This window comes from Stomoxys calcitrans, chromosome 3 (assembly GCF_963082655.1).
Source record: "Stomoxys calcitrans chromosome 3, idStoCalc2.1, whole genome shotgun sequence".
Taxonomy (NCBI): Eukaryota; Metazoa; Arthropoda; class Insecta; order Diptera; family Muscidae; genus Stomoxys; species Stomoxys calcitrans.
Genome location: NC_081554.1, coordinates 138,078,311 through 138,094,918, shown reverse-complemented (window position 1 = coordinate 138,094,918; position 16,608 = coordinate 138,078,311). Strand labels below are relative to the sequence as shown.

At 35.4% G+C, this 16,608-nt stretch overlaps 1 protein-coding gene across 2 annotated transcripts in view; it reads left to right on the top strand.

Moving 5' to 3' along the window:
• The window catches only part of LOC106090264 (neural cell adhesion molecule 1), a 782,082-nt gene that overhangs the window by 56,199 nt on the left and 709,275 nt on the right, over window positions 1–16,608 (top strand). The gene's annotated exons all lie outside the window — the stretch shown is intronic.

Sequence of the window (16,608 nt, the reverse complement as noted above, 5' to 3'; positions counted from 1 at the left end):
ATATAAAAATCGAACTAGATTTAACTTTGCGGGAGTCGGGGCTTTGTTTACAAACATAAAATACTGTTTGTAAACATCCATAAAATATTGGATGACCGTCAATTGAAAATTCGTGAGCCAGCTCAGGTTACAGACATTTCAAAAAGTTTGGTGATAAAAAAGATCGCTGTCGCTTTTGAACTCAATGTAAAACATACAACGCCGTCATAAATCAACCATTGCGATAGCAAAGATCCATGAATTTAAGTTGGAATTTTATAATAACGAGGTGGAAGTTGTGGTTGATGGCTATTTTGAGGAGTTAGACAGTTCTAAAGTTATGTCGAAATGATAGTGCGGATGTTAATCCACCCCATGCCAGTATGGACATACACCTAAGCCAGTAATCTGCTTTTTGTGCGCTCTAAATACTATAAAGTAAACTCGAAAAAAAGTGAGGATTTCGTGCTTCTTACAAAATCCCTAATTGTTTTCCATATCACGCCCCTAAGATGGTTCATGTCTGCTATTGTGACCTAAGTGTCGGTGTCTGTCAGTTCTTACTTCAAATAAAGACAAATAGTTAACTTTGGGGACGGCCCTCGTATGTATGGGAGCAACATTTTGAAGCGCTGTCTGAGTCTAATGTGGTAGCTATAGAAGAAACTATGCTGAATGTTTAGAAGACCGGATTATAAATGCTCTTCCATAGGCTCTCATAGTCAAAATCGGTCGGTACTGTATTTCATAGAAAGTAATTATTTTTCGCTCTCCAATTTAATAGAATGAATGCTCTCGTAGAAAATTTATCTCCTCACTGAGAAACGTTTCTGCCATGTGATTTTATGAACAAAGGACAAGCGTCTCCTTTATGATATGCAAAATTTCTTGGTGCAATCAATTGCTTAAAGCTAAAGATAATACATCCCTCTAGGAGTTTTTTTTTTTCAATTTAAAGACAATAAAATGAAATTCTTTGAAAAAGAAATAATCCCCCTTTGCTGGAAATGTAAGAAATATAAGTAATCATTTAAAATGGCAAAAAAGGAAGGAGTTTGGTATTAATTTAATGCAGTTTTGTGAAGCGAAAGGACTTTCGAGTTTCGAGAAAATTAACTGAGTTTTGCATACCTTAATATCTGAGCGAAATGTCATGGTTTGTTGTTGTTTTCCAAAATCATCCGAACTCATCAGACTTACTGAAAAAAAAAAACAAGTAAAACGTGTTTAGTTCGACTGGGCCGAATCTTACCTACATACTCTCCGAAGCTCTTTGCACGGGATCTCTAAAAAGGTATCAACTAAAATAGGAGGTCAAGCAAGTGTAAGAACTACTTTTTTAGGTGCTCATGAAGTCAAATCAGTACATAGGTTTATATTAGAGCTGCATCATGTTACAAATCGATTCGGGCCACATTTGGCATGTCGTAGGAGAATCCATTAAATAAAGTGCAGCCAAATGTGCTTCCAGGGGCTCAAGGAATCAAATCGGGAGATCGGTTTATATGGAAGCTATATCAGGTTATAGACGTATTTGGACCGTACTAGGTACAGTTGGTGGAAGTCATAAAAGAACACTACGTGAAAAATTTCAGCCAAAGAAATCAAATCGGCAGATCGGTTTATATGCGAGTTATATCTAAATCTGAGCCGATATAGCCCATTTGCAATCCCCAACGACCTACATCAATATTCAGTATCTGAGCAAAATTTCAAGAGGCTAGCTTAACGCGTTCGACCACTATCGTGATTTCGACATTCGGACATGGCTAGATCGAATCGGAACGTCGAGACGACCAAGAATAAATTCTCTTTATGGGGTCTTGGACGAATATTTCGAGGTGTTACAAACGGAATGACTAGATTAGTATACCCCCCTCCTATGGTGGTTGGTATAAAAAATCCAAATAAGAGAAGTGTGAGCGTGCGACCTTATACGCTCACGCTCTTACATTATCTCCATATGTAAGAAACACAAGAGATAAAAAAGTCGAACTAGTCATCTTTTCGTGTACCATTGCCCATCGAAGTGACGTTTACATCAAAAAGTTGAAATTTTTTGATTAATTTTCAACAGAAAGGATAAAATGTTATGCAGTTACAAAAAACCCATACTTCCCCAATAAAAATGGTATTTGTATCGCAAAGAAATTCCAAACGCTTTATTTTTCTTTTGCGTGCGCACATACACCAAATGACGTTGAAGTCCAATAGGGAAATTTTTCGGCTACCAGATTGGTAGGACGCGAACTGAACAGCAAGTAATACTAACCCGAAAGGACCTGCTTTCACAGTACCATTCTTGTGTTTCTTTCAAGTAAATGTTTTACAATATTGCAGCTTAAACTGCTAGCCCTACTTCTTATGTTGTCCGTTGGGGGAAAATAAGTGTTGCTTGCAACTTATTTATTACAACTTGAACGCCTATAATAAAAGGATTGGGCAGCCGCAAAAGCGGCTGCTATAGTGCAGTTGGACAAAAAACAATGACCTGAAGTCATTTGCCTATAAACCCTGTTTTTGGTCAGTCTATTGAATGCAGTGGTCTTACTACTTATTCTCCAATTGCTACCCCACCAAATCTAAAGAACTGTGTAGTTGCTGTTATTTTGGTATTTTTGTGTCATTATTTTGCTTCTAGACATTTATAACAAAAATGGCAAAACAAAATACAATGAGAGCACAAACAGTAGCATGGTTTCATGAAATGGCAAAGGACTCATTGCATTGCTGAGTGCAACAAGCCTTACCAAGCCAACGTCACTGTTCTTACCAGTCATTTGGTAGTGAATGCCTCTCTCTCTTTCTTGCACATGGGTGCTATTGCCTAGAGTTGGAGGAGTAAAAAGAAATGAAAAGCATTAGCTTTTATGTGGTCAAAAGTGGTCTGGTCTCATTTCAAATTGCTATAATTTGCATATTTAACCATGAAAGAACAAAACAAAAACTAAAAGTAGCTACGTAATGTCAAAAGACAAGCAACTAGTCAGAAAACAAAATTTGTGAATCAAGTCGAATAAAAAATACCCCTCTTTGCCATAAATTTCTAATCGAATTTGTGAACTACATTGTAAGAGCTAAAAACATTAGTGCCTCGGAGATTGTGGTACAAGAAGGCATCAAAAAGTGAAATTTATACTACAGCACTAGTATGAGTATTTGTTTCCAACTCCAATTATTTTCCGACAGCGGACTAGAGAATAAGTAGGATGAGCAGTTTAAGCTATAATATTGCACAGCATTAACTTGAAAGAATTAAAAAGAGCTTTAGAAAAGTACTGTGAAAGCAGATCCTTTCCGATTAGTATTACTTGCTCTTCAGTTCGTGTCCTACTAATCTGGTGGCTGAAAAATTTCCCTATTAGACTTCAACATCAATTAGCGTCAAAATGGATAAAAAATTTTAAAATTTTCATTTATATTTTTTCTTTATCCAATTAAAAATATTATTGAAATATTTGACATTTCCAATAAACTTTTCAATCGGATCAATTAAAAAATTCACACATTGAACAAACGTAAATGTTACATTCAAATTTTTGCGAAAAGTGCGCACCCTCGTTTTCGATGGAACTCGGTTCACATATGTTAACCCCCTGGAACACGAATTTGATGTCTATGCTCCTAAGACCAAAAAACACTCCTGTTTTTTTTTTTTTTTTTTTTATTTTTTCAAAAATTTGCGGATGTCGGAAGTGTGTTGATATAAATTTTCTAAAATCAAATGTTATTTGACTACATTACGGAAATGTAAATATATTTACAGTATATAATATGTTATTACAGTAAATGTATGATGTACATATATTGGTGAAGAAACCCCAACAGAAAAACATTTATCTAGAATATGTCTTAATTAGGTCGATGTTAAAGAAGAAAAGTCCAAAGACCTTTTATATGGGGTTTTTATCTTATATTTAGAAAGTATTAAGCGCAATTTCGAGCGGATAGACTTTTTCGAAAAATAGACGGCCATAACAGTGGTAATTTGGTGGGACGAGAATAATAAACATTTCATTATCATATTAAAAATAAAACAAAAAAATCATCTAATTGAAAAAGATAAAAAATTGCATGCAAATTTCATCGTAATTGAAAAAAAAGTTCTGATTCATTTAAAAAAAATCACTGAAAAAATGCTTAGAATTAATTTAACAAATATTTGATTTGTATTTGTAGTTAGTGTATTATAAGTTACTGAATTTGTTTGTAACACCCAAAAGGAAGAGAGATAGAAAAAACCCATTACTTTTATAAGGGTTTGTAGCTCGAGGTGACGAATTGCCACCATTCTAACACCGTAGGATAGATCCTGGAACAGTTCAAAGAGGATGAGTATACTTTGCAAGTATTTTAAAGGGAGATAACATAAGTTAGCAAATAAATTTAACGGATAAGCAATTTTTGTTAATAATAAAGCGACTTTAAAAAAAAAAATATGAATCATAAGTTATGACAATTGGTACCTTTCATTCCCTGTAGGAATGAAACTAATTTATTCCTTATTCATGAATGTACATAATTCTTCAATATAGGACCTGTATATTTGGGGCAATTGACTACACATTTCCCGTAGGGTAGTTTTATGATTTCAACATGTTATTGTTTGTGTCGGTCTATTATTGTTAAATGATTTTTATTTCCATAAAATTTTGCGCAAACAAACTGAAAACATTGCACAACTATAATTGTTAAATATTAAAAAAAAAAAATTTTTGAACAATTTTTACGAAGAACCATCTACATTCCGCTTAAATGATGTCGCTAATTTCTTCTTCAAACCTAATTAAAATATTGTAGATCGAAAATCCGTTGTTAATGTAAATGTGTCTGGTAACAATTGCATCCAACTATAGTCGTGTATGCTTATAATTTTCACCAAGTCTTCATAAGTTCTAAAGTTTTCCTAGTTCATTGGAGATAAATTAGGAAATTAGAAGTTGTAAACTTTCTACTTTCTTTGCCCGCTAATTGATGTCAAATGACCTAGCGGCAAATGTAAGTGTAATATAAAACCTGCTCTCATAGATAAAAGTCCTCGGACAAATATTTTTTTTTAACACATTTCCTCACTTACCATAATACCCACATAAGTTCGTGTTTCATAATATTGTTTTTACGATTACTTTTTGTAGATAATAGATTTTGAAGCAAAAAGACTTTCTAATTTCATTCATTAAGGCATTCCCATTATTTATGATAAAATTTTAATAAGGTGTTATGTTATCAGTGATATTTTTGTAATTTTTTAAAAAAGTAATCAAGAAAAACAAGGGTATTTGACTGTGGAACACCTACTTAATACCAACCTTTTTATAAACATGCAATTTAACTCGACGAGTTTCATTTAAGATTTTCGTACATAACACATAAGGAAATCACTATTGGCGAAATCTTTTCATTGTAAAAAGATTTTCTTGGAAGAAAGTCAAAAATTCAAAGGGTCAGTTTTAAAATGTTTTAAATAATATTTCGCTGTGCTCAAATTTACGATCAAAGCCAACAGAACTAACAATAAGAATAAGGGACAACCCTTATTCCAATTATCCCAATCCCTTATCCTAATTACCTAACATACGGTATCGTGAATTATGGAATTCCAAAAATACGAAATTATTTTATTTGAAATAATTATTGTGAAATGCAAATTAATCTTAGTGATCATTTCGAGGTTTAAAATTGTGTTTCCGATTCCTTAAAATTTTCCATTTCATTGCCGATGTAATTCAAATAATTTATAATTAAATAGTACTAATTATTCTTTGGACAAATTTTTCAAAATTGTTTAAAAGACACTTTTAAATAATATTTTTCTACTGATAAACATTTGAATAAATTAATAGAACGAGAATTATCAGAAAATTCATATAAAATCATGTCTTAGGAAAAAATCTTTATTTTTAAGTTTTTCTTTAAAAATATTTATTGAAATTTTCTATAGAATTTTTTTTTTTGAAAATTTTGTTTGCGACACATAAGCCTAATAAAAAGACTTTAAAAATATTTATGCAAAACGTAATATCGCAAAATTTTATTTTAAAATTGTGGCTTTAAAAAATAATCTCGAAGTTAGGTTGTCTTTAGAATGGTTTTCGCTGAAATTTAGTCCCTAAAAAAATTCATTTGTTTTAAAAAAGTTTGTCTTTAGAAAAAATTTAGTTTAAATGTGGCCTTTAGAAAAAACTTTAAAGAAATTTTGTTTTTAAAAGACAATTTTGAGGGGGTCCAGCCTGTGCTGAAGTTTTGTCAAAGGAGAACGTTACGCTGAAATGTTGTCGTGAGAAAAATTTTTGTTATAAAATTTTGTTATATTAAAAATTTCATTACAATTTCGTCCTTAACAAAAATAATTTTAAGGCCCAGGGCCGACTTAAAATTATTTTCCTCAGAAATATTTTGGTTTGGTAGACTATTGCTAGTATTAAATTTTGTTATTTTAAATATGTTACTGAAATTTTTTGTTTAAAGTAAATTTAATTTAAATTTGATCTTTAGACAAAATCATTTTTGGTGTGTGTCCATAGTGGCATGGGGCGGATTAACATCTTTTCAACCTTAACCAACCTAAAAATCAAAATAATCCAATAACTAACGTAGGGTATCAGAACCAACACCCAACTTTGAGTGACTTTTATTGCCACGACTGCAAAACAAGTGACAATTTTACTGAACAATGAACAATTTGCCGTTCCATTTCGTTAGTGTGTCCTCTTAAATCTTGAGTTTCTGATAAACTGTGACTGACTTAAGGAATGATGTGTAAAAAGAAAGAACATTTCCAACGTACTTTCAAACTAGCGAAAATAGACTGAGGGAAGAGACGAAATTATTTTATTGTTTATAATGGGTTGAACTGTATTTAATGACGTTTATTTGCAGCATTTTATAAAAGTAATAAATAAATTGAAAGCGAGGTCGGCAGCAGTGAGCCGAACAACAACAAAAAGAAAATTCAACAAAAGAAAACGGAAAGGGAACAAGACCAAGGCAATGGGGCCTAGATTAAATGTCTTAAGTTTTAACTGCGAAATATTTAATGTCACTTTATGCCTTGCAGTGGGGTGCTTACGAGCTTTTTACTGGCAGCCTTTAGTCAGCAAAAGACCTGCTCGAGAATGATGTTGCAACATTTCGTTTTAAATGAGGGAATGTCATGAATAGTTTCCCCAGAATGACTGACCACTGATAGTTTGCTTTAACAATAATATTGTGTCGGAATGGCATCAAAAATGGATTAAGTTCACTTGTCGACTTGAAAGCGAATCGCGAAAAAGAGCGGTTCAGTAAATAAGGAACTTGACGTTGACAGTGTCATTAAACTTTGGGAATTTTCTGATGCAACGAAATGGGATTGGAAAAGTCCAATTTTTTTATACCAGTCACCACGGAATGATACTACCCATATACATACTTATCTAGACAACTCGAAATACTGATCAGCGACAGGTGCTTCCTATTGATGTAGGTCGTTAGGGTTTGCAAATGGGCCACATCGGTTATAATTTGGATATAGCTTCTATATATTGGGTTGCCCCAAAAAGTAATTGCGGATTTTTTAAAAGAAAGTAAATGCATTTTTAATAAAACTTTGAATGAACTTTAATCAAAAATACTTTTTTACAAGCTAAAAGTAACAGCTGATAACTGACAGAAGAAAGAATGCAATTACAGAGTCACAAGCTGTGAAAAAATTTGTCAATGCCGACTATATGAAAAATCCGCAATTACTTTTTGGGCAACCCAATAAAATGTTCTATTGACTTCATTTGGTGTACCCCTAAAAGCTGCAGTTTTTATGTGTTTTGGCTAAAATGTTGACTTCCAACATCTGTTGTTAACCGATCTCCCGATTTGACTTCTTGAGCTTCTGGAAGCAGCAATTGTTCCCGATTTTAATGAAATTTTGCACGTAGTGTTAGTTATGACTTCAAAACAACCATTAAAAGTGCGATACAAATCGGTTTACAACCTTCCATAATTATCCCATTATCCCTTTTTAGTTTCTGCCTATAAAGAGAAACGGTGCAAAGAACTTGCGATTCATAGTGGAGGGTGTATAAGATTCGGCCCAACCGAACTTATCACGCTTTTAATAATGATATGTTTAACAAAATGGGAGTTCTATTTACTCATTGAGCGGATTTTGCCGCTTAGTTTGTATGGAGAAAAATGCTACCCTCGCTCAGCTAAACGAATCTAAACGACATATAAACCGATCTGCCGATTTAACTTTTTGAGACTTTGCAAGCCGAAATTTTGATCCGATTTGGCTAAGCCTTAGAGCATATAGTGTTTTATTATGACTTCCAACAACTGTGCCTAATACTATACAAATCAGTCTATAAACCGGTTTCTCGATCATCCTTGTTCGGTTCCTACAGCTTTGATTTCTGCTTGTTTGACAGAAGTTTTGTATGTAGAATAAAATTATGCCCTTCAACTATGTATAAATTTTATTTTGTATAAATTTTTAGCAGAATCTATGGTGGTGGGTTCCCAAAATTCGGCCCGGCCGAACTTAGCACGCTTTTACTTGTTTTCTCTACTCTATATATATATATATATATCTCAATTAAATTAAGAAAAACGAACCATTGAAACTAATAATGCCGGCAAAAGTTTCAAGTGTTGTCACTATAATAGTTTTTCTTTTTACATATTTCGTTACATACCTCATAAGAAACATTAAGACCTTACTCACAAAACTTAATGTAGATTTGAAATATGTTTATTTGTCATATTTCCTTTATAGAACTATCAAATAGACCTACTTTAAGGATTCATAATGTTTTGTAAATAAGGCCGTTAACGTTTTTGGATTTGGGGTACTCTTCATTGTCATCGAAGACTTGCCTTAACTTTTTGAGCCCACATTAAATAATTAACTGATTGACCCAGGGTGAAAATGCATTTCACGTCGTTAAATGTTGAAAACTGTTTAAGAGCATATCGAGTCCTAGTTTCAGTCTCTACTTGTTCAACCCTTCAGTGCTTCTGTTTATACGACCACATACGCCCATTCGTTGCTGTTTTTATGTCTACCCTTATCTGGTGACTTAAAAGTTGACTTAAGCTTGGTGCATGAAAATTGCCAACAATTAAGTTTCAATTAGTAGAACTTAATTGGAGAAACCATATATTTCAAGTCAAGCAAATTGTGACCCACTTAGGCTGTAGCATGTGTGTGTGTGTGTGTGTCATTCCATAGCACTTAACATGCGAGTACTGTCAAATGACCTTAAATTTTCTTATAGGCACATGGTGTTAATTGTTTTTAAGTACCCGCTTGCTTCATTACATTTCCGGTCTATTCACCCTGAGTTTCGTTTGTGTCCAGAGGTTGTGGACAGCGTTGGGTTGTTCAAACTAAAATTGGCAGCCCAAACCAGCATGCCTTGAGATAAGATAGCCCGTTAATTAAAGGGTCAAAAAGCTAATTTTGCATAAAATAAATTTCAAAGCTTATGATTATTACTTCCGCCTAAACGTGTTTCAAGTTATATGATTTTGTAAAATATTTTTGCTAAAACTTTAGTTGAAAGTTCCATTTATAACGGCGTTGCAGTCTAGTTCATTACTTGAAGGTCCTTTCCACTATTTTATATACCCACCACCTCAGGATGGAGATATACTAATCTAGTCATTCCGTTTGTAACACATCGAAATATTGAGCTAAGACCACATAAAGTATATACATGTTTTTGATTGTCTCGACATTCTGAGTCGATCTAGCCATGTCCGTTCATCCGTCACCGAAATCACGATAGCGGTCGAAAGCGTAAAGCTAGCCGCTTGAAATTTTGCACAGGTACTTAATATTGATGTAGGTCGTTAAGGATATTGGTTCATATTTAAATATAGCTCAAATATAAACCGATCTCCCATTTTGATTTCTTGAGCCCATTGAAGCCACAATTTTCGTCCAATTTAGTTAAAATTTTGCACATAGCTTTCTGTTATGATATCCAACAACTGTGCCATGTACGGTCCGAATCGATCTATAACCTGGTATAGCTCCCATATAAACCTGTCTCTCGATTACCCTTGTTCGGTTCCTAGAAGCTTACATTTTTTCTGGTTTGACAGAAGTTTGGTATGAAGAATCAAATTATGCCCTTCAACTAAATTTATTTTGTATAAATTTTTATTAGAATCCATGGTAGTGGGTTCCCAAGATTCGGCCCGGCCGAACTTAGCACGCTTTAACTTGATGCACGTAGGACATCTGTATGACTGACACATTGTTAAAATATTTTTTCAGATTTAATACTTATTTTATTTCAATTACCATTAGTAATTGGAGTCGTTAAATTCAAAGACGAATAAACCGTGAGTCGCTTCGCATGCTATGCATGAAGACATTTTACCCAAATGTTGCGCAGATCTGACTTTTATCCATAGGCTGGTGTCATGGAACTGCCCAAATCGGAATGTATGTGGACATTTCGTTGCCTGATATCATTGAAATTTGGAGTTATGTGTTGTATTTTGTGTGTACCTGTAAAATGGACAAAGATACTTCCAATTTTTTTTTGGAAAATTGTTGTCACTACTGGGTTCAAAAGGCAACTCATATGTTAGCATATCCGCCTATGATGCTGTGGTTAACCCCTCCTAATGTTGGCGACATTTGTGAGGTACAATGCCATGTAAAAACCTCTGTAAAAAGGTGTCGCACAGCGGCATGCAGTTCAAACTTGGAGGCACTCATTGAAATGTGAGAAATTCGACGAAAATCCTAACATATTGTGGAAGTGAGAAAATCGGTTGATAAATGCACTTGCAAAGCCGAGAAGTAAAATACGGGAGAGATGATGCCGAGTCCGAACGGCATGTCGCATAGCGACACCACTTGGTAGGGAAATTTGGCAGGATACCTCACAAATGTAGCCGATGAAAATTTTTTTGATGTTCACGTCGGAGTTTAAACCCAGACGTTTAGCGTCAAAGGCGGACATGCTAACCTCTGCACGGTGGCCTCCAGAAATGAAATTTATCAGTGATCCGAAAAGTCACAAGGGAAACCTTCTTTCAATATTTTGTGAGGATCGCTTCACAAATCACTATTTTATTGCAGTATTAGTCAAAATCGGACGATTATGTGTGTATAAGTTTATCTAAATCTGAACCATTTTACTTACATACTTTAATTGGCTATGACAAAACATTTGATCCACTAGCCGAACGTAGAATAGCGTTCCAAGCGCCTCGACCTTCTATGCTCATTACAAAATCTCTGACACCAAGTTTCGATTTGTCTCCCAACACTTGATATTTCCATAGGGCTTTTGGTCTTCCCGGTTTGCGTGTACCACCGTGTTTGCCTTCAAAAGACTTCTTTGCTGGAGCGTCTTTATAAATTCTGACAACATGACCTAGCCAACGCAGCCGTTGTATTTTGATACATGTAACTATGCTATCGTCGTCATACAGCTCATGCAGCTCGTGGTTCATACTAGGCGTATGAACCTACATTAACGCAAACTGGTTCATATATTTTACGAAGAATCTTTCTCTCAAATACTCCAAGCACTGCCTCATCTGCTTTCTAAACTTCTTACTTAATTCAAAGAAGCATCTGTTTGCCAGTATTATTCTTCGCTTAATCTCAAAACTGGTGTCATTCGTTTCGGTTACGGCGATGCCGAAGTAGGTAAAGTTGCTGAATATCTCAAAGTTGTGGTTCTTTCTCCATTTTCTTTATTTGCACGGTATACAAGGCGTTTTCATCTTATCTCAATTTACAGCCAGACCCATTTTCACTGACTCTCTTTCGATTCTTTCAAAGGCTGCAGTTACTACTTCCGGTGACCGCCCTATGATGTCGATGTCATCGGCATAGGCGAGTAGCATGTGTTCTCTTGTGATTTGTGTGCCATATCTATTCACATCTGCATCTCGTATAATCTTCTCCAACAGGTTATTAAAGAGATCACACGATAGGCTGGCTCCATGTCTGAAACCTCGTTTGGTATTGAATGGTTCGGAGAGGTTCTTTTCTATTTTTACTGAGGAACGAGTGCGGAGTCTTATTAATTTTTAATTTTTGAACCAATTTCGACCAAAATCAGTACACATAGTATAAGTCATAAAAGAAGACATTGTGCAAATGTCTGTTAGGAAATATGGTGACAAAGCCAAATTTCGAGAGAATCGATTAGCTAATGATCACATTATTGCAATATTAGTCCAAATCGGATAGACATACATATGGATGCTATATTCAAATCGGAACTGATTTTTATACCCACCAACGAAGGATGGGGGTATATTCATTTTGTCATTCCGTTTGCAACACATCGACCCTATAAAGTATATATATTCTTGATCAGCGTAAAAATCTAAGACGATCTAGACATGTCCATCCGTCTGTCCGTCTGTCTGTTGAAATCAATCAGTCTTTAAAAATAGAGATATTGAGCTGAAATTTTGCACAGGTTCTTTTTTTGTCCATAAGCAGGTTAAGTTCGAAGATGGGCAATATCGGACTATATCTTCATATAGCCCCCATATAGACCGATCCGCCGATTTAGGGTCTTAGGCCCATAATAGCCACATTAATTTTCCGATTTTACTGAAATTTGGGACAGCGAGTTGTGTTAGGCCCCTCAATATCCTTCGTCAATTTGGCTCAGATCGGTCCAGATTTGCATATAGCTGCCATATAGACCGATCCTCCGATTTAGGGTCTTAGGCCCATAAAAGCCACATTTACTCTCCGATTTTGCTGAATTTTGGGACAGTGAGTTGTGTTAGGCCCTTCGACACCCTTCGTCAATTTGGCTCTGATCGGTTCAGATTTGGATATAGCTGCCAAATAGACCGATCCTCCGATTTAGGGTCTTGGGCCCATAAAAGCCACATTTATTATCCGATTTTGATGAAATTCGGGACAGTGAGTTCTGTTAGGCCCCTCAATATCCTTCATCAATATGGTTCAGATCGGTCCAGATTTGGATATGGTTGCCATATAGACCGATCCGCCGATTTTGGGTCTTAGGCCCATAAAAGCCAAATTTATTATCTGATTTTGCTGAAATTCGGGACTGTGAGTTGTGTTAGGCCCTTCGACATCCTTCGTCAATTTGGCTCTGATCGGTTCAGATTTGGATATAGCTGCCATATAGACCGATCTCAGGATTTGAGGTTTAGGGCCCATAAAAGCCACATTTATTATCCGATTTTGCTGAAATTTGGGACAGTAAGTTGTGTTAGGCCCTTTAATATCCCTCATCATTTGGTGCAGATCGGACCAATTTTGGATATAGCTGCCATATAGACCGATCTCTCGATTTCAGGTTTTGGGCCCATAAAATGCTCATTTATTGTCCGATGTCGCCGAAATTTGGAACAGTGAGTTAAGTTAAGTCCCTTGACATAATCCTGCAATATAGCACAGATCGGTTAAGATTTGGATATAGCTGTCATATAGACCGATCTCTCTATTTAAGGTTTTGGGCCCATAAAAGGTGCCGAAATTCAGCACAGTGAGTTAGGTTAAGTCCTTCGACTTCCTTCTGCAATATGGCCCAGATCAGTCCAGATTTGAATATAACTGCCATATAGACCGATCTCTCAATATAAGATTTTGGGTCCATAAAAGGGGCAATTATTGTCCAATGTCGCCGAAATTTGGGACAGTGAGTTGAGTTAGGCCCTTCGACATTTTTCTGTAACTTGGGCTAAATCGGTTCAGATTTGGATATAGCTGCCATATAGACCGATATCTCGATTTAAAGTTTTGGCCCCATAAAAGGCTCATTTATAATCCGATTTCACTGAAATTTGACACAGTGAATCATGTTAGGCTTTTCGAAATCCGTGTCGTATGTAGCTCAGATCGGTTTAGTTTTAGATAAAGCTACTTAAAAGACCAATATTTTGTTATACACAATTGAACAATGACTTGTACTTATAAGTATTTCGTCCAAATCGGAACATATTTTTGATATAACTGCTATGGGACAAAAGGTATACAATTTTCACCGGATTTTGATGAAAGGTTGTTTACGTATATTTCCGAAGTGGTGGGTATCCAAAGTTCGGCCCGGCCGAACTTAACGCCTTTTTACTAGTTTCCAATTTAGATATGCTTCGCCTCTTAAACAATAAAGATGGCTGCCCCAAATTTGATTTCACAAATTAGCTTTATCGAATTATAAAGAGATTCTAAGTCGATGATTCTGGGTCGATCTCTCTTCCTTCTGGGTGTAAGAAACAACCTCACTAATTTATAAAACTCTGGACCAGAGTAGTGGTGCATGGCATAGAAATTAAAGTGTTGCGCTTTGTTTGTTTGTTCCATATAGACTCAAAAATGGATGAAGCGATTTTCATGAAATTTTCACAGATGATTGAGTTCATTCACCCGGTGAAAATAGAGTACTTAATTATTATATCCTCCACCATGGGCTAGGGGTATACTAATTTTGTAATTCCGTATGTAACACATCGAAATATTGATCAGAGTCCCAACAAAGTATATACAATATATTCTTGATCGTCTTGTCATTCTTAGGCCATTTAGCCATGTCCGTCGATCTGTAAAAAGCACGCTCACTTTCGAAGGAATAAGGCTAGTGGCTTGAAATTTCGCACAAATATATCCTATTAGAGTAGGTCAGTTGGGATTGTAAATGGGCCATATCGGTCCATGTTTTGGTATATCTGCCATACAAACCAATCTTGGCTCTTGACTGCTAGAGGGCGCAATTCTTATCCGATTTGGTTGAAACATATGAGGTATTTTGTTTTGACTTCCATATGCCTTGTGCCCCCACAAAAACTTCCCCGCAGATCATATTTACCGATGTGGACAATAAGGGTATCTAATAAAAGCCATTTGGAAGTATAGTACGCATGTGATATTAAAAACTTTGTGCAAGGTGTTTGGGGGAGGGCCGCCACACCCCCAAAAACACTGCAACGGATATCTAAGTCCAATGACACAAAATATATATCAAAAACGTCTAAGGGAGTAGAATTTGGTATATTAATTTGGGACAAAGTGTCTGGGGCCGCCCCCAAGAAAAGCCCAACAGGACATGTAGGTCGATCAGGGCAATATGAGATTTAAATGAAATGTCTTTCATAGTAGAGTACGATCCTGATAGTAACATTGGAGACAGAGTATCTTGGTCATGTCTTGAAATTTAACAAGATACATATGTACAGCCTTATTCACAAACATTTAAAAGAGCTCTATAAACCGAAAATAGGATAAAATGTTGTTTTTTGTATTCACAAACACATAATAGCCTATTTTACCCTTAATAAAGCAATTTTAAATTTGAAAAAGTTATTATTGGTTTTACCCTTGTTTAACACCATTTTAAAATGACATTTCTCAATTGCACGAGCATAAACTACTTTAAATAAATGTGAAACGTTTGATTAAATTTGTGAATAGCGAAAAATCTTATAAAAATGGATGCACTTAATGCAATCGGTGAAATAAGTAAGTATAGAACAAATTAAAGCGCGTTAAGTTCGGCCGGGCCGAATCTTATAGACCTTCCACCATTAATTGCAATTGACAAGTTTTGTCAATGACACCTAAAATGCTGAGACCGATTTGTATATACGCTATGTAACGTTATTGATCATGTTACATGTTATCAAAAGATCATCTCTAGAGGCTCAAATAATCTAACCGGGAAAACGGTTTATGGAAGCTTTTTCGGAGGATGTACCGTACTTCCCATAGTAGTTAAAAGTCATAACAAAACACTATGGGAAAAATTTCAGCCAAATCAGAAATAAATGCGCCTTCTAAGGCCCAAAAAGGCAAACTAGGAGATTGTTTTATATGGCAGCTTACTTAAACTTATAAGAATATTTAGCAAAATTTTGAGCGGCTAGCGAAGGGAATGAAAATCCGTGTATTTTTATACCCACCACCATAGGATTCATTCATTTAGTCATTCCGTTTGCAACACATCGAAATATCCATTTCCGACCTTACAAAGTATATATATTCTTGATCGTCATAAAAATCTAAGACGATCTAGCCATGTCCGTCCGTCTGTCTGTTGAGAACACGATACAGTCTTTAAAAATTGAGATATTGAGCTGAAATTTTGCACAGACTCGTATTTCTTCTATACGCAGGTTAAGTTCTTGAATGGGCAAAATCTGACGATATTTGGATATAGCTGCCATATAGATCGATTTATAAAGACCGCAGTTTTTGTACGATGTCGATGAAATTTGAAGCAATGAGTTGTACTTAGAGCCACGACATCCAAAGTTCGGCACGGCCGAACTTAATGCGTTTTTACTTGTTTCTCATTCTTTTGAAATTTATAGGGAGATTGGAGCAGACTTTTAAAAGGAGACGTCCACGAGTTTACAAAGAAAGAGTTGATCCATTTTCTATTCCGGACCATCACTTTAAAGCCAAATATCGGTTTAAGAAATCAACGGCAAAAAAAATTATTGGTCTAATAAAAAATGATATTGAATTGAGCAAAAGAGGGCACGGGACTCCGGCCGAACTACAAGTTATGGTTGCTTTGCGTTGTTGGGGTCGCAGAGAGGTTTATGTTAAATGATTATGTTAAATGATTAAATTTAATCCTTTTATTGGCAAAATCCTGTTTCTAGGTTCAAGATGATGCGGGAGATTTG